Source organism: Hippopotamus amphibius, chromosome 5, assembly GCF_030028045.1.
Source record: "Hippopotamus amphibius kiboko isolate mHipAmp2 chromosome 5, mHipAmp2.hap2, whole genome shotgun sequence".
Taxonomy (NCBI): Eukaryota; Metazoa; Chordata; class Mammalia; order Artiodactyla; family Hippopotamidae; genus Hippopotamus; species Hippopotamus amphibius.
In genome coordinates, this window is record NC_080190.1 from 36,328,705 (window position 1) to 36,348,162 (window position 19,458).

At 40.5% G+C, this 19,458-nt stretch overlaps 1 pseudogene; it reads right to left on the minus strand.

Moving 5' to 3' along the window:
* LOC130854195 (serine/threonine-protein kinase MARK2-like) overlaps window positions 1-18,518 on the minus strand; it is a 29,015-nt pseudogene extending 10,497 nt beyond the window's left edge.
* Between the last annotated feature and the right edge of the window lie 940 nt (window positions 18,519-19,458).

A 19,458-nucleotide genomic window follows, 5' to 3' on the forward strand; every position in this document is an offset into this window, starting at 1 on the left:
CTGAGGTCCTGTCTGGGTGTTCTATTTCTCGTTTCAATCGTCAGCTTTTTCTTCACGTATTTTGAGTCTCAATTACTAGGTGCATATACGATTATGATCGTTATATCTTCTTGATGTCATGACCCTTTTATTGTTATGACATGTCCCTCTTTGTTTCTAGTATTATTTCTAGTCTTAAAGTCCATTTTGTCTGATATTAATATAGTCACTCCAGCTTTCTTTTGGATACTGTTTGCATAGTGTATCTCTTTCCATCCTTTAACTTTCAAATTAATTGTGTCTTTGAATCTAAAGTGTGTCTCTTCTATGCAGCATATGGTATGGTATGGAGCTTGCTTTTTTATCCAATCTGATGATTTCTGTCTTTTGATTGGAGTATTTAGCCTAGTCATATGTAATGTAATTATTAATGACTGGATTTAAAACCAGCCACTTATCTATTATGCCTTGCTCATTTACTGACTTCTTCTGTGTTAAACAAATATTGTTATTGTCTCATTCTAATTCTTCTGCCGATTTTTTTCTACTGATTTTAAACTTTGGATTTTTTGGGATTATTTCTTTGGATTATTTTCTCAGTGATTGCTCTAGGACCGTGGTTCTCAAGTAGGGGTGATTCCCCCACTTCCAGCCATCTGGATAGGAAATATTTAGAGACATTTTTATCTGCCACAACTGGGAGTAGGGGTGTGCTTCTAGGAGGAGGCAGGGGTGCTGCTAAAAATCCTACAATGCAGAGGACAGCCCACCACAACAATTATCTGACCCAAAATGTCAGTAGTGCCAAGGATTGCAATACACATCTTAATGTATCACAGTCTACTTCAGATTAATACTGACTTGATTCTGGTAAAATATAGAAACTTTGTTCCAATAAAGCTCCATTTTCTCCCCCTCCTTTGTGCCATCGTCGTATATTTATGTTATGAATCCAACCATATAGTGTTAGAATTTGTATGCATTTTTGTATTTCTCAGTTTTATTGAAATATAATTTATGTCCCATAAAGTTCATTTTCAAAATGTACAAATCAATTGTTTCTATTATGCAATCATATTTTATAAGAAATTTAGAGACTTGAGAAGCACTTATATTTACGTACTCTTTTTAATTTGCCCATATATTTAACATTTCAGGGGCACTTCATTTCTTCTTGTGGTTGCAAGTTACCATCTGTGTCATTTCCTGTCTAGCTGAAGGATTTCTTTAGTATTTCTTAAAAGGTAGGCCTGCTAGCAACAAATTCTCTCAGATTTTATCTATTTGGAAACATCTTTCTTTTATCTTCATTTTTAAAGGATGGTTTTGCTGACTCTACTTGAGTTTTTTTAAAGTTCTCTATGCCATTTCACTCCCTTTTGGACTCATTTCTGATGATGAGTCATTAATTGTATTGTGGTTCCTCTGTACACAACAAGTGATTTTTCTCTTGCTGCTTTCAACATCTTCTCTTTGTTTTGGCTTTTAGCAATTCAACCTAGACACATAGGTATGTGTCTAGGTATGGATTCTTTGTGTTTATGTTATTTGGGGTTTGCTGAGCTTTTCATGAAATTTGAAACATTTTTGGCTATTATTTCTTCAAATATTTGTGTTTTTTTTTTTTTTTGGTTGAGTCGGGTCTTCGTTGCTGGTTGCAGGCTTTCTCTAGTTGCAGTGAGTGGGGGCTACTCATTGTGGTGGCTTCTCTAGTTGCAGAGCACAGGCTCTAGGCATGCGGGCTTCAGTAGTTGCAGTGCACCAGCTCAGTAGTTGTGGCTTTTGGGCTTAGCTGCTCTGTGGCATATGGGATCTTCCCAGACCAGGGATCAAACTGGTGTCCCCTGCATTGGCAAGCAGATTCTTAACCACTGCACCACCAGGGAAGTCCCATCTTCAAATGTTTATGATGTCTCTCTCCCCTCTCCTAGGATTCTCATTACACGTGAGTTGGTTTGCTTCATGTTGTTCCACAGGTCTTTGAGGCTCCATTCATTTTTATTTTTCCCCCTTTGTTTATCAGATTGGATAATTTCTACTGAACTATCTTCAGGTTCACTGATTCTGCCTTCTGCCCTCTCAGATCCACTGTTGAGCCTATCCAGTGAATGAAATTGTTCATTTTGGTTGTTTTCAACTCCAGAATTCCCATTTGCTTTTTCTTAGTCTAGTTGATATTTTCTTTTGATATTCTCAATTTACTGAATATTTGTCATATTTTCCTTTAGTCCTTTAAAAGATTTCCTTTAATTATTTGGGCATATTTAAAATAATTGCTTAAAGGGAACAATCTTCAGCACTTTCTGAAAGACTGTCTCTTGTCTCTTGGATTATAATCTTCAGGATGGCTCAAATAAAATTTTCCATTTCTTTCTTCAAAAGACAAAAATAAAAACAACCCACCTACCCCCCCCCCCCAAAAACCCATTTGCTTTGAAAGTTTTATCTGCTAAAATCAGCACATGGGCTCATTCATCTGTTTCAATAGAGAGTTTTTCTTTGTGTACACCACACTTTTCTGTTTCTTTGTATGTCTCTTAGATTTTGTCAAAAGCTGAAGAAAATTCAATATAATATATCCTATAGCACCTAGAGATTCTGATTTATTTTCCTGAGGGCTCCTTTCAGTTTGTTTCTTTGTTTTGTTCTGTTTGAGGTTGGTTTTAGTAACTTGCCTGGACTTAATCTGCAAAAATCTGTCTTCCCCACAGTGTATAGCCGCTGATGTCTCTGCTCAGTGTTTCTATACTTATTTTTAGCCTGACTTCCTAAGGGAACCCATGTGTCAACATAGCTTAGTAGTTAGCCATTGATTTGGGCAGAGGTTGTGTTTAAACACCTCGAGCCGGTAACATTCTCACCCTTCACTGATGGGTCTGTGTGTGGGATGAGGAGGGTATTCAAAGTTCAGGCAGTCGTCAAGTCTGCTGTGGCTTTTACACTTCCCTGGGCTCTCTCGTGTCTCCCTGGACATGTGTATAGTTTTCTAGTCAGCCAGAGACACGTGGAGAGCTTATTTAGCCCTTCTATTGCCCTATTGCTTCCAGAATCTTCCTGTTGAACTGCTCCACTACCCACCCCACCTGGGAGCACAGCCCCAGGCCAGTCAAGCTGCAGACATTCTATGTTCCTTTTCTACTGGGCTTGCTGCTTTCCTGACAAAGTCTCTCATTGGAGAGACTTTTCACTCTCCATCCCATATCAAGTTTGCCCCTACTTGCAGCCAAACTAGTTTCCAACTCCTGAACAACCCTCGTAAACCAGCTGCACCTACCAAGCTGAGTGGTGGGATGGAAGCCGTCCTAGTCAAGAAGGCTATTGTTCTTACACAAAGTTCCAGCAAATTTGTTAGGAATAAACATCTCTCAATTTGTTATTTGCATTTGGTTGATCTCCAGAGCCTTGAAATTGTTTGATTTTGATAACTTGGTCCGATTTTTTCCTTGTGTTTGGTGAGAGAATGTTTGCCTACCGCTTCATATTGTTATAGCTGGAAGTCTCATTTCTGCACATTTTAAAGATTTTAATACGTGTGGTCATACTTCTCTCAAAAAAGGCTTCCCTTGTACCAGCTAGATTCAAAAGCACAATGAGACAGACTTGTACGTTTTATACTGGTCCTATTCATCCAGACCTTGCCTGACAGTAAAGGGGGCCTCTTACCTGGTTTTAGTAATAAAACTCATGCTCTTTAAGGGCAGAATTGTTATACATTTGGTGTTTTTCAAAGCATTCATGGAACATAAATGGAAATTGGAAAGTGACCTAAAGAATTTCAAATAGCTATGAATAAATGAATATCCTTTGCTTCTTTCTTTGCTTCTCTTTCTTGGACTGTTGCTCTTCAGTTTCCATGGGAATGTGTGTTTGGGAAGAAATATAATTACATCGGCTTATGTTCTTAGCTTAGAGAGGGAAGTTAGATAGAGGAGTAAGAGTCTTGAAAAGGCCATATCTGGCCCTAGTAAGCTTTGATAAAATGAATCCAAACAAATAGAGTTTGGTAGTTTAATAATATTTTTTTAAAACCTCAAACAATATAAAAAAAAAGTACATCCTCAAAAGTCTTTCTCTCAACTCTCTCAGGTTCCCAGTTCCCCAGCCCAGTGGCAACCACCATCACCAATTGTTTGCATTTTCCTCAAGACATATTCTATGTAGATTCAAGAGTGTGTGTGCATGTGTGTGTGTGTGTGTGAGTGAGAGAGAGAGAGAGAGAGAGAGAATGTGTGACAGACCCCTTTTTACACAAAAGGGGTCTTTCTTGCTCAATAAGTATTTTGTAGATTATTCCATATCAGTATTAATGAGCTGTCTTGTTTAGGCTTCTTAATTTTGAATTTTGAAATAATTTCAGGCTTAAAAGTAAAACTGTATAAGTAGTACAAGAAGTCCTGTATAATATTTCTACAGTTTCCTGGACGTTAACAACACCTATGACCCCAAGACAATTATCAAAACCAGGAAATTAGTATTGACATAATACTACTAGCAATCTCTTTACCTTATTCGAGTGTCTCCGATTATCTCACTAATGATCTTTTCTTGCCCAGAATCAAATCCAGGATCTTGTATTTAGTTTTCACGTCTCCCTAATTTTCTTAGTCTTGGAGAGTTTCTCGGTTTTGTTTTTGTTTTTTGGTTTTGTCTTTCATGACCTTGACACTTTTGAAAAGCACTGTCCAGTAATTTATAGAATGTCTCTCAACTGGGGTTTATAAGATGTTTTATTATGGTTAATTTCAGGTTATGTATTTTTTTAGAGTGAGATTTTTTAAAAAATTTTATTTATTTGTTTATTTATTGGCTGCATTGGGTCTTTGTTGCTGCTCGCAGGCTTTCTCTAGTTGAGGTGAGTGGGGGCTACTCTTTGTTGCAGTGCGCCGGCTTCTCATTGCGGTGGCTTCTCTTGTAGAGGAGCGCAGGATCTAGGCACTCGGGCTCAGTAGTTGCGGCACTCGAGTTCTGGAGCTCCGGCTCAGTAGTTGTAGGGCACAGGTTTAGTTGCTCCACGGCATGTGGGATCTTCCTGGACCAGGGATTGAACCCGTGTCCCCTTCATTGGCAGGCAGATTCTTAACCACTGCACCACCAGGGAAGTCCCAGGCTATGCATTTTTAACAGAACACCACAGAAGTGATGTGTATCCTCTCCTTGCACTATATCAAGAGGCATACAATGCCGATATATTGCATTACTAGTGATGTTAACTTCAGTCAGTTAAGGAGGTGTCTGCCGTATTTCTCCACTGTAAAGTTACTATTTTGCAATTAATAAGTGTCTTGGGAGAGCTTTGAGACTATGTAACACCCCGTTTCTATCGTACATTTGCCCACGAATTTTGGCATCCATCAATGATTCTCGCTTGCAATAATTATTAATATGTTATTTGCCAAGTGGTGGTTTTCTATTTCAATCCTTCCTTGTATTTTTAGTTAATTGGAATTCTACTCTAAGGAAGAGCTTTCCCTTTTCCTACATTTTAAAGTTTATTCAGTTATTTATATCATCAAGGACTTACAGATATTTATTTTACTGTGGGCAATAATCCATCATCATCATTATTTTTTTGCTCAAATTGTATCAGATTTGGCCATTGGGAACTTCTTCAGGTAGCCTCCTGACTCTCATTCTTTGTTCTATTTTAAGTCCCCTAATAATCCTGAATAATAATAAGAATAACTTAAACATACACTTGATTCTTTCTACAGCAATTTCACAATTATGTCGTATGATCCTTATCAGACGAGGCTTTTTATTATTTCTGCAAAAGACAGAATTCATTGGTTGCCCAACCAAGCCTCGTCAAGGACAGATCTGCACCCACCTACCCCCAACTACAATCCTGGACCATGGATGGATATCTTATTCAAACAGCCAACTCAAAGGCCAGTTAATAGTTTATAACTTATTATATCCTTGCCCTGACAGATATGAAATGAAAAATCCAATGTCGTCTCTTGGATTGATCATTTAAGAGACAGAAAGGGTCATAGTCAGTTGTTAGTCACTCAAACCAGAAAGGAAAATGGAGAAACGCAGTGAAAAGCAGAAACCATCCAAGAGACACACCTACACTGCCCCCAAGAGAGACAGACAGAAAATGTTCCCACAAAGCACTGCTGTGCCTCGCTTCCTGTGCTTGGCTTTTGAGTCATCTCTTCCCCTTCCTACTCAGCATCTACACAGACACATTTCACCTGGGTTGCCTTGAGTCAACTCTGATTTCTTATACCCAGAAGACCATGGACTAGAACAAACCCTATGAAAGCCAGGCCTTGAGGTGTGAAGTATCTTGTCCTGAATTCTGTAGCTTGTTGGCTACAGAACTAGGAACTGAGTCCCTGGATGCTGCACTGTTCTCATTAAATCTCCAAAAAACAACTTTCAAGGGAGGTTTTTAGAGGATACTTTTAAAGTTCTGATCGTTTTCCTCTAACCCAGAATGGAATGAGGAAGCACGAAAGGGATGCTGGCCCACACTCACTCAAGGAATTTTCCTCAGCTAAATCTCATCATAAATGTCCTTCTTTTCTGAAGGACCACCAGGGGTCTTACTCATTACCAAGGGTCAAAGAGAAAAAGTTGGTTTTAAAGATTTGATAGATTCAGAGTAATTCTATCCTGGTAGACTGACCAGAGAAATGTTTTTATTTTTAGTATTTCCAAAGCTCGTCTCACTAAATAGGATCAAAGTCAATGGAGTTTGGCCCCTGGCAGCCAGCCCTGATGCTTGTGGGACCGGGGGAGGCTGCAGTGAGGTACATCTTAATGTCCCAAGGTGTGGCATGAGCTCCAAGTCACCCCTTCTGGCTTCCCCCATAGGATCAAGGAGAATCATTATAAAATAAAAGACAGAAAAGAGATGAGAGTAGCAAGTCGTCATCCGTTCTAAGGAAAAAGTTCAGACTATGAAAATCTCCTTGATCTTGGGCTGGAGTGGGCCTAATAAATCAGACCTCCCTAGACCTTGCTGGCAGGTTTTGCCCAGGACCTGTTTCCCCAGAGGCATTGTTATTATATCCCCAAAGATGTTAAACAGTTTGTCCAAGGGACAAACTAGTAAGTGGCAGTGCTGGGATCAGACCTCCAAAGCTTTAAACATGCTCTTAACTGTTACCCTGTATTTATTGTATGGGAACCAGCCAAGGTGCTACCAAAGCCACCTCCCTTCATTTTAGGAAGCGGGGGTAAACTGGGTGGTGATAACACCTTTCTTTTCAGTCCTTTTCCTATACATATACTTATTTCATAGTTTTTATAGATATTTGTGTACACACACATATCGTAGCCTACTTATTCACTTAGCACCATATCATTAACATTTTCTCACGTGGAAACGTTTCATAAACACTTTCTTTTCTTTTTTCTTTACATAGAGCATTTTTATTCACTTTAAAAAATACGTATTTATTGGAGTATAATTGCTTAACAATGTTGTGTTGGTTTCTGCTGTACAACAAAGTGAATCAGCTATACTTATACATATATCTCCATATCCCCTCCCTCTTGAGCCTCCCTCCCACCCTCCCTATCCCACCCCTCCAGGTTGCCGCAAATTATTAAGCTAATCTCCCTGTGCTATGCAGCAGCTTCCCACGAGCCATCTATTTGACAATTGGTAGCGAATATATGTCAATGCTACTCTCTCACTATGTCCCAGCCTCCCTACCCCTCCCTGTGTCCTCAAGTCTCTTCTCTACTTCTGCGTCTTTATTCCTGCCCTGTCACTAGGATCATCAGTACCATTTTTCTAGATTCCATATCAATGAGTAAGCATACTGTATTTGTTTTTCTCTTTCTGACTTACTTCACTCTGTATGACAAACTCTAGGTCCATCTACCTCACTGCAAATAACTCAATTTTGTTTCTTTTTATGGCTGAGTAGTATTCCATTGTATATATGTGCCACATCTTCTTTACTCATTCATCCGTCAATGGACATTTAGGTTGCTTCCATGTCCTGGCTATTGTCAATAGTGCTGCAGTGAACATTGTGGTACATGTATCTTTTTGAATTATGGTTTTCTCTGGGTATATGCCCAGTAGTGGGATTGCTGGGTCGTATGGTAGTTCTATTTTTAGTTTTTTATGGTATTTCCATACTGTTTTCCACAGTGGCTCTTCCAATTTACATTCCCACCAACAGTGCAGGAGGGTTCCCTTTTCTCCACACCTTCTCCAGCATTTATTGTTCCTAGATTTTTTTTTTAGTGAGGCATTTTTAACAGATTTTTTTAAAATTATTTTTATTTATTGACTGCATTGGGTCTTCATTGCTGCATGCGGGCTTTCTCTAGTTGTGGCAAGTGGGGGCTGCTCTTCATTGCAGGCTTCTTATCATAGTGGCTTCTCTCATTGCAGAGCACAGGCTCTAGGCTCATGGACTTCTGTAGTTGTGGCACTTGGGCTCAGTAGTTGTGGCTTGAGGGCTCTAGAATGTAGGCTCAGTAGTTGTGGCGCATGGGCGTAGTTGCTCCTTGGTATGTGGGATCTTCCCAGCACAGGGATTGAACCTGTGTCCCCTGCATTGGCAGGCGGACTCTTAACCACTGCGCCACCAGGAAAGCCCGTCTAGATTTTTTTGATGATAGCCATTCTGATGGCGTGAGGTGATACCTCATTGTGGTTTTGATTTGCATTTCTCTAATAATTAGTGATGTTGAGCATCTTTTCATGTGCCTCTTGGCCATCTGTATGTCTTCTTTGGAGAAATGTCTATTTAGGTCTTCTGCCCATTTGTGGATTGGGTTGTTTGTTTTTTGATACTGAGCTACATGAGCTGCTTGCATATTTTGGAGATTAATCCTTTGTCAGTTGCTTCATTTGCAAGTATTTTCTCCCATTCTGAGGGCTGTCTTTTCATCTTGTTTATGGTTTCCTTTGTTGTGCAAAAGCTTTTAAGTTTCATTAGGTCCCATTTGTTTATTTTTTTAAAATTTTTTTATTTTTTAAAATTTTTTAAAAAGAAGCATTCTTCACTGGTTATTATTGGCATCCCTAAGTGAATTCTTTCGATATTTTCCTAGTAGGTGAAGAGGCCAGAAAAATCTATGATGACACCCAAAATATGCTGCAGGCACTGATTAGTCAGAAGAAGCTCCAGGCCAGGGGTGCCATTTGTTTATTTTTGTCTTTATTTCCATTACTCTGGGAGGTGGGTCAAAAAGGATCTTGCTGTCACTTGTGTCAGAGTGTTTTGCCTATGTTTTATAGTGTCTGGCTTTGCATTTAGGTCTTTAATCCATTTCGAGTTTATTTTTGTGTATGATGTTAGGAAGTATTCTGATTTCATTCTTTTACATATAGCTATCCAATTTTCCTAGCACCATTTATTGAAGAGGCTGTCTTTTCTCCATTGTGTATTCTTGCCTCTTTTATCAAAGATAAGGTGATCATATGTGCGTGGGTTTATTGCTGGGGTTTCTGTCCTGTTCCATTGATCTACATTTCTGTTTTTGTGCCATTACCATACTGTCTTGATTACCGTAGCTTTGTAGTATAGTCTAAAGTCAGGGAACCTGATTCCTCCAGCTCCATTTTTCTTTCTCAAGATTGCTTTGGCTATTCGAGGTCTTTTGTGTTTCCATACTAGTTGTAAAATTTTTTGTTCTAGTTCTGTGCAAAATGTCTTTGGTAATTTGATAGGGATTGTATTGAATCTGTAGATTGCTTTTGGTAGTATAGTCATTTTCACAATGTTGATTCTTCCAATCCAAGAACATGGTATATCTCTCCTTCTGTATCATCTTTGATTATTTTCATCAGTGTTTTATAGTTTTCTGCATACAGGTCTTTTGCCTCCTTAGGCAGGTTTATTCCTAGGTATTTTATTCTTTTTGTTGCAATAGTAAATGGGAGTGTATCCTTAATTTCTCTGATTTTTTTTTGTTGTTAGTGTATAGGAATGCCAGAAATTTCTGCATGTTGATTTTGTATCCTGCTACTTTACCAAAATCATTGATTAGCTCTAGTAGTTTTCTGGTGGCATCTTTAGGATTTGCTACGTATAGTATCATATCATCTGCAAAGAGTGACAGCTTTACTCCTTCTTTTCTGATTTTTATTCCTTTTATTTCTTTTTCTTCTCTGATTGCCATGGCTAAAACTTCCAATGCTATATTGAATAATAGTGATGACAGCGGGCACCCTTGTCTTGATAAACACTCTTTCTAATGGCCATATCATAACATCCCCTTAGAGGATGCTCTCTCCTCCTTGATTCCCATCCTCTCTCAATAACTAAGAATATTTCTCATTAGCACTTGGATAATTTTTTCCACTGTTTTATTGTAAAATATATAGAAAAATTCAAATAACACCAATGTATAGTTTCACAAAAATCCAAGGTGAGCTCTTTTATGACTATTTCCTAGGACAAGAATCAGATGAAAACCAGTCCCCAGAACCCACTGTGTGCTCTCTCCCTCCTCAACTTTCAGCTACAATATTTTAAAAGTTCAGAGTAATATGATGTTCATGATCTAATGACTTTTCACCACGTTGGAGGAGCAAACTTTGTCCAAAAAGGGACAAATCCTTTTCCTGGGCTTTGCCTATAGCTCAGAGGCATCTGACTTTCCAGAATTTGTTAAAAATTGCGCATCTCTTGACAGTCATTTAAACACCACAACTTTGCCCTAATATTCTTTTGCTCAGAGTTACTGACTTTCAATCCATTTCTAATGACCATTCCCAATTGCCTAGATCTGCTTGTCCTGCAATCTGATCTAGCATCTCTGTCCCTAAAAATAGCTTCCTTTTATGTTTTACCCTGGTTTTCCAAATCTCTCCAGTGGTTTTTCATCTGGACCCTCCCCTCCTGTCTGATTACCTCTGTCCTGGAATCTCTGTCAAGCAACTCTCCCTTTTTCAGTAATGCAAACGTTAACCCACATCAACATCCACTAATTTGACCTTTTTTTCTGCCTCAGCCAGACAGGAATACTCTCAAAACCACATGGAAGGGATACAGGCATTTTTGTCATACTTCCCTGCTCCCATAGGTACCTCCTACTTGGAGAAATGATGCTCTGGAATTATACCACCGGGGTTATTCTCTTAGTCCTGAAAACCTTTTGATCTTTCAGTATTTTTTGTTATGAGTTTAAAACTCCTGGGGGTGTAAACATGACACATGTCCCCCACCCCATAGTGACATTGGAGGGACCAAACATTGTGCTCAATGTGCTGATGGAGGGGTTCATACTGTCCCAGCTCCTCAGAGTGGACAAGTATTGTAAATGTCAGACAAAAAGCTGAGTGAGATCAACCATGGAAATAACGTAGCATAAACCAAAGATATGGGGGACAGAGTAAAAGTAAGAAGGTTTTTGAGATAGAAATAAAATCTGTGAATACTTTGGTGACACAACCTAGGATACCTCTACTGGAGGTGTATCAGCATTGGTCCCTTGGGCCCACCCATGCTTTTGACTCTCCTTCAGTCAAGTGATCTTTAAACCATGGTTATTTAAGTTTTTATCCTCCTAGAGTCCAGTTATGGCTCCCCCAGAGTCCATTCCTAGTAACTTATTATTTGGAAACATTGTCCAAATCGGAGTCATTCTTATTTCTCCCTGGCAAACTTCCAGCTTCTTTTCCTTGTTCTCACTCTGGCTCTAGCTCTTCCCTTCCACACTGCCTTTTCTCTTGCTTGGCTCAGAATTCATAGGAGAGAATTCTTAGAAGATGTGTAAGAGTCACCAGAGTCCTAAGAAATGTTAATCAGATTTGGATACAAGTGACAGAAACCCAATTCAAACTGGCTTAAGCAATAAAGGGAATGTATTAGCCATGAAAAGTCAAGGTAAATTTTAGACTTCAGGGCCACTTGATTCAGAGGCTCAAACAAGGTTATTTGGACCTGGTCTCCACCTCTCAGCTCTACCTGCCTTTGGGTTGCTCCATTATAAGAACGAAGTGCGTTTGTAGAAGATTGGGGAATAAATGCTAACAGGAAAAAAAGCAACAGGGTGCCTACTACATAGGCTTAGGAGCAGTAAGCATATCCTAGCAGAGTGATTTCCAAGCTGTAATACATGGGCTGACTATCAGATTCATCTTGTCTCTGGTTGTTGTTGTTTTTAAATGCAGAGACCTACCGAGTCAGAATATCTGGGGGTGGGGCTTTGCAATCAGTACATCTCTCTACCTTCCCCGTTGACTCAGATTTGCAGCCAGGTTGTGAATTACTCCTACGCCTCTTAACTATGGTTCAGGACCAAGGATAGCGGTCCACGGGCCCTACTTTTACCACAGACCTTCGTGGGTTTGCTCTGCTCACGTAAGAAGGGCCTGGGTAGAAAGAGTGACAGGGTTCCAGGAGGGGTGGGACAAAGTCTCCAAAAAGACCTCTCCCGTGGAAGCCCCTTGTCAAGACAACACCAGAAGGAGGAATGAGAAGCTGCCCTTCTTTGCCATTCCAGTGCTCACATCTTGCTTTTTCTGTACCAGAGCCTTTGTGCTGGCAAAGCCAGGTGCATGTTTTGTCCTTTGGCACCTGGATCCAAGGCTTTACAAAACTTTAATCTTTATTATTCTATTATTCCTCTTACATAGCAATGAATCTATAGTGGGTTCCTGTGAAAGAGGCATGACTGAGAAGAAGGAGTACAATCTTAACATTCCATCTTTGTCCAAAAAGTTGTGTAAAGGGAAAAGGTTTTGTGTAAAGAGAGGGAAAAGGTTTTTAACATTCATTGGTTTAAAAAGATCAATGATGTTACAGCAGAGGCCTCTCTCAGATCTCCCAGATGTCATTAGCTCCAAGAAATCTGATCTAGAGTGAAAAAAACCCTGTCCTACTGTCTGTCCACATGTCCTGAGGATGGGTGGGAGGAGGCAGTCTGATGGAGGCCAGCCTGCGCGGGAATCCCAGGGATGCCTCCTAGAGTCCATTCCTCTTCCTTCTCTGAGCGGCACCCCAGATTTCCTGTTGAGAAATCACCTCTTCCCCATGGGGAAGTTGCTCAGAGATTAGGTGTTCTTTAGGGGCTCTGTCCACTGATTCCCAAATTGTAGCATGCACAGGTATGGGGAATCTCTTGAAATGCAGATTGGGACATCCAGGGTGGGGCCTGAAACTCTGCATTTCTAACAAGTTCCCAGGTGATGGTGGAGCTGCTGGCCTGCGCGCCCATTCTCAAGCATTTGGCCATTGGATGCTTCCAGATTCTGGAATCAGAATCTGAGTGTTGAAAATCTTGGACTTGGAGGTGGCCCAATTCTGGAATACTCCACCCACTCATTAGCCTATGAAATTACCCACCCTTACAAAAACTGACAACCTCCATACCCTGGTACCTTTCTAACCTTCTGAGATGGCCCATACTCTGTCTGCAGAGTGTGTTTCTCTTTAAATAAATCGCTAAATAAACTTTTTACCTATCAAAAAAAAGAAAAGAAAAGAAAAGCTTGGACTTGCTTCTTGCCTCTGCCTCATGTCACCTGTGAGATCCTGCCTGTTTCTGGGCAAGGTTCTCCAGCCACCCCTCCCACCCTGTGAGCTCCCAACATCCCTGCCTAAAAATCCCCATCACTTTGGTCAGCCTTGGTTTCTGATAGATGCAAACCAGAAACCCTAAATGATGTGGTCTCTGAGCCTCAGTTTCCTAAGCTATAGAAGAGGAACACTAATCCCTAGTGGGAAGGTATTCATAATATTAAAGTGACCAAGATGCAGGCCCCACCTGGAGATGCTGCTGGTCCTCATGAGACCCTGAGTGGAAGACCCACCGGGAGCCCTCATGGCCCTGCCCTGTCTCCAGACAATACTTAGGTCCAGGTAGCAGGATAAAAGAACAAAGAAAGCTATTAAAATTTTCAGCTAAGAGATTGATTTTTCTAATTACCAGTTAATGTCTTCCCTTCTGGGCCTAAGAAGACCTGTTCATTCTTATTTAAAATACAAATTGTTCAGATTTTCTCATGTAACTAGCTTAATGTAAAATTCTTCACACCCTAAAATACACTTTCATTAACTGACCTGTCAGGTAGAGTAAGTATCTTTAAGTGGTAATGATATGATTTTCTTTATTAACTACTAATTAACCACTAATTACTACTTTCTCAGTTTACTCTTTTTTGTTCTCTTGAGAATGATGATAATTATAGTAATAGGGACTATTTATTAATTTATTGATAATGATACAAATTAAGAACAAATATTTAATGAGTACTTAGGTGTGCCAAGTAATGAGATAAGCATTGTATATAGTCTGTGTCATTTAATTCTTACAATACACTCTATGATATTATAGACTGTTACAGTTCCCATTTTACAGCTGGGGAAACTGAGGCACAAAGGAATTTGATAACTTGCCCAAGTTACAAAGTAGTGGAATTGAAATTGGTATCAATCCAGGTAGTTTAACTCCAGAGTCCATCCTGGTGACAACTCTGCTGGACTTGAGAAATGCTTGTACAAATGTGTAGAAAAGAAACAACCAAAATGGATTGGGTAAATAGAATCGATATATCCAATACCATTGAACACTATGCAACTATTAAACAGCCAGGACAGAGCTACATGAATAGACATGGAAAGAAGTCCAAGATACATTTTTTTGTGAAAAATAGTATGTTACAGAATAGGTTTATTGTGTTAAAAAAAAAAAGCCATATAAATGTCACAGTATCTACGTAGAAAAAGTCTGTAAAGGAAGATACACACCAAACTAATTCTGAGAATTAGGGTGCAGAAGGGAGAAAACTTTAAATTTTGATATGTATCTTTATCAGTTGAAGTTTTTACAAGCACATAATATTTAGGAAATTAAGATAACAGAAAAATTTTGCTCTATAGAAAAAAAAAAAAAACCCTTGGAAGAATATATTCCAAACTGTCATTTCTGGGGTGCTAGGGAGTAGGTTGACTTTTATTTGCTATGTTACATATAGCTGTAATGTTAACATTTTTACAAAAGGAATATATTAATTTTATAAGGCGAAAACCACAATAAATGGACATTTTACCAAACGTATTTTGCCTTGGTAAGGAGATGAGAAATCCATAGCATCTTGTCTTGAGAATCCTAATGGCAGTTTTCCCTGTAACACAATTCCTTACTCCTAGTTTAGTGTTATTCAAAAGGTGATATTTCATTTGCTAAAAACCACCCTATGGTTGAGATGAACTCTGCTGGGTTTGCAGGGACTGGCTCCTTCTTCAGTTGGAATCTTTCACTGGGACTGGACTTCAAAGCACAACAAAGAAAAGGAAAGAAAAGGAAACAAAATCTCCTAAGGCTGAAGTATGGTTTTTCTTGGTTTGTACATAGTTAGTGGTATCCAAGGAATGCTCAGCAAAATATGGTTATCAATACCAAAGACTTTTTTTATTTTTAATGTTTATTTATTTATTTAGCTTTGGCTGTGTTGGGTCTTTGTTGCTGTGCACGGTCTTTTTCTAGTTGCGGAGAGAGGGGTATATTCTTTGTTGTGGTGTGCAGACTGTATTGTGGTGGCTTCTCTTGCTGTGGAGCATGGGCTTGCAGACTTCAGTAGTTGTGGCATTTGGGCTTAGTTGCTCTGTGGCGTGTGGGATCTTCCCAGACCAGGGCTCCAACCTGTGTCCCCTGCATTGGCAGGCGGATTGTTAACTACTGTGCCAACAGGGAAGCACCTCCCCACCCCCCAAAGACTTCTGTAAGTTACTTTTAAAAAAGATGACGGAAATATAAAAAACGGATAGACACTAGTGGGGAATGGGATTGAGGATATGCTTTGTTGACCTAAAACAAATAGACAGCAGGTTATTTCTCCGGCAAAAATGGGTTTATTCAAAATCAGGAAAGAATTATAATTTGGGGCCTGCAACCAAGGTGAGCCAAGTGCAAGTGCCCCCACAGCAAGAGAAAGAGAAGCTTTAGTGAAAAGAAGTCAGGAGAGCTATAGTAAAGAAAGAGTCCATGGCTTTTCATTGGCTGAGTTGTTCCAGGAAACAAGAGGAGTCTTTCTTCTTCTTGTTGGGCTCTGCTGTCATCCAGACCATGAGAGCTCACCCTTCTGGTTTCCCAACTCTATTTTATTTGAGATTTCTCTTTATTAATTTTTTTTCTTTTTTTACAGATTCTATACCAACTGAAGTTTTTACAACAAGTGCATGATATGTAGGAAATTAGGGAGGAAACGGGGTGGGGCAGACTTTAACTTCTTATTTTGTCCTCTTATGTTTAACTCTATAAAGCATGGCATACAATACTGTTATAATAATTTATTTTTATAAAAGAGAGATGATATATTTATATTGTGCATGTGGTGTTTTTTTGAATGTGTAGTATTTGGGGGATTTTCTTAAGACCATTTCTTTTTTTTTTTTAATATAGATTTATTTATTTATTTATTTTATTGGCTGTGTTGGGTCTTCATTGCTGCACACGGGCTTTCTCTAGTTGTGGCGAGTGGGGGCTACTCTTCGTTGTGGTGCATGGGCTTATCACTGCAGTGGCCTTTCTTGTTGCAGAGCATGGGCTCTAGATGTGTGGGCTTCAGTAGTTGCGGCACATGGGCTCAATAGTGGCTCACAGGCTCTAGGGCGCAGGCTCAGTAGTTGTGGCGCACGAGCTTAGTTGCTCTGCGGCATGTGGTATCTTCCCGGGGCAGGGCTCGAACCCATGTCCCCTGCATTGGCAGGCGGATTCTTACCCACTGCACCACCTAGGAAGTCCAAGACCATTTCTAAGTTGACACCATGAAGTGTTTTCTGATAAAAACATGGGAGCTTGGCCATTTCTGCAATCCTTCACATTTTTAGACAATGATTACATTCTACAGGAAGTGTCACATTTGTCAGTATCCAAAGACAGCCAAACACTGGCGGAGAGAGTAAGATACAAAAGGATTTCCTCCTCAAACCTCTATGTTCAGAATTTAGGAAATGCCTGCTAAGCATGGCATGTTAAGGAGCACATTCTCTAAATGACACTTTTGGCAGAATTGTAATCACATAAAGGACAGGAATAGTCAATTCTTTGGGAGCAGGGCCGGGGCCCCTATATAGATCTGTGTAGCTCCAGTCACTAAGCCTGGAGTCTGGCCTGGAGCTTGTCCTTAGCAAAGGATGAAGGGTAAATGGGTACCATGTGCAAGATCTACCCACAGTGTAGACTTGCAGACAGACTTGAGTTCTCATCTTGATGCCACCATTTACTAGTTTTTTGGCCTTGGCTGAGTTACTTCACTTCACTCAGCCCCCATTTCCTTACCTATAGACTGGGCATAATCATAATTATACTTAGTTCTCAGGACTTTATAAAGATTTAATAAGGTACTGTGTGTAAATTGCTTAGTGAAGTTCCCTGCACATGGTAAGCAATCAACAAATGATAGTTTTAAAAAATTACTTTTGTACTTTAGATTTCCAGGTTTTTTTAAAGTATAAATTTATTTATTTATTTATTGGCTGCTTTGGGTCTTTGTTGCTGTGCAGGGGCTTTTTCTAGTCGCGACGAGCAGGGGCTACGCACTGCGGTGGCTTTTCTTGTGGAGCACAGGCTCTGGGCGTGCAGGCTTCAGTAGTTGTGGCTCGCGGGCCTCGTTGCTCCGTGGCAGGTGGGATCTTCCCAGACCCAGGATCGAACCCGTGTTCCCTGCATTGGCAGTTGGATTCTCAACCACTGTGCCACCAGGGAAGTCCTAGATTTCCAGTTTTAAGAGTGAGAATAGAAAACTTTTCAGCCTCTCCAACTCTTGGAAATCACTCCAGAACCAAACCAAACCAATGAAGAACAAAACCACAATCTGTATCTTTGATGGAACTGTAAATCCCAACCACTCCTATCAAAAAGCAGATAATGGAGTGGGAACTGTAGCCACGTAGAGGAAAGGTAAAAATACAAGCACCTGAAGAAGGGAGAACTAATGAGAGAGACTGGGAGTCATAACACCTCAGAAGGCAGGGGTGAACGCAGGAGGTTAGTTTGAGTTTTTTCAAAGAGCATTTAGTTGAAACCACCTCCAGCAATTGAGCAAGTCTCCCTCGTTTATTCCCACAGGATAGCAAAGGTGTATTCTTCGGAGAAATTGAACCTGAGAAGTTCAGAACTTAAGAACAGTAAGCAGGGAATTCCCTGGTGGTCCAGTGGTTAGGACTCGGTGCTCTCACGGATGAGGGACCAGGTTCAATCCCTGGTCAGAGAACTAAGATGCCACAAGCTGCTCAGTGTGGCCAAAATAAAAGAAGAACAGCGAGCACGTAAGCACATGGAAAGCAGCAGGTGGAATCAGTAGTAGCTGAGGACTAGACTGAAAATGAGAGGGATAAAGGACAGGCTGCTGTCATTGGTCAGGGAGAGCCCTAATCCCCTACCTGCTCTCAAGAACACCTATAGCTTGGTTTATTTACCCCGATAGTAGACCGGAGGGCCGTTTGGGGAAAACACTGAGTGGCTTGAAAACACTGAGTGGAATATTAGATTGGATTATTCACCCCAATTCTTAACTCCTTAACTCTATTACCCGGAATAGAGTTCAGTGTAATAAAGTTCACATCCTCATTCCTGCTGGGCCTCATGGTAAGTGGGGTATAGTGCGTCATCTCTTGACTTTGGGTTTGGCCATGTGAATTGCTTGGCTCCGTTAGCAGACGTGAAATGAGCAGAGACTTGAAATAAGCTTGCATGGTTGGTTTGCTGTCTTGCTCTCCTGCTTTTCACCGTGAGAACAAGATACCACGGGTAGATGCTGGTCTGGGATGATGAGAGACATATGGAGCAGACTTGAATCCAGCTTGAGGCTTGGGTCCAAGCCTAGTAGAGCCATCCTGAAGAAGGGAGAAGCAAGAAATAAATGCTTGTGCTATTTGCTATTGAAATTTTGTGGTGGTTTATAAGGGAAAGGAGCTGACTAATACAGATGCTGACTTACAGAGGTCTTCCCCAGAAGAAAAGTGGGCTCTCTGCCTTTTCACTACACAGTGAGGGGCACCAAGTGACAGGCATCTCACATCCCTACAGAGTTTCCAGTCAGCTGTTTCAGGCATTACTTTTAAACATGAAAGGATAACCAAGAATCACCATGCTCTCAAGGAAAAGAGCTCAGAGGAAACAAGGCAATGTAGAGAGTAGAACAAAGCATCTTTTAAAAAACTAATAGGACTTCCTTGGTGACACAGTGGTTAAGAATCCACCCGCCAATGCAGGGGACATGGGTTTGAGCCCTGGTCCGGGAAGATCCTTCATGCCACAGAGCAACTAAGCTCTTGCACCACAACTACTGAGCCTGTGCTCTACAGCCCTCGAGCCACAACCACTGAGCCTGAGTGCCACAGTTACTGAAGCCCATGCTCCTAGAGCCTGTGCTACGAAACAAGAGAAGCCGCCTCAATGAGAAGCCCATGTACTGGGACTTCACTGGTGGCAGAGTGGTTAAGAATCTGCCTGCCAATGCAGGGGACATGGGTTTGAGCCCTGGTCCGGGAAGAGCCCACATGCTGTGGAGCAACTAAGCCTGTGCACCACAACTACTGAGCCCACGTG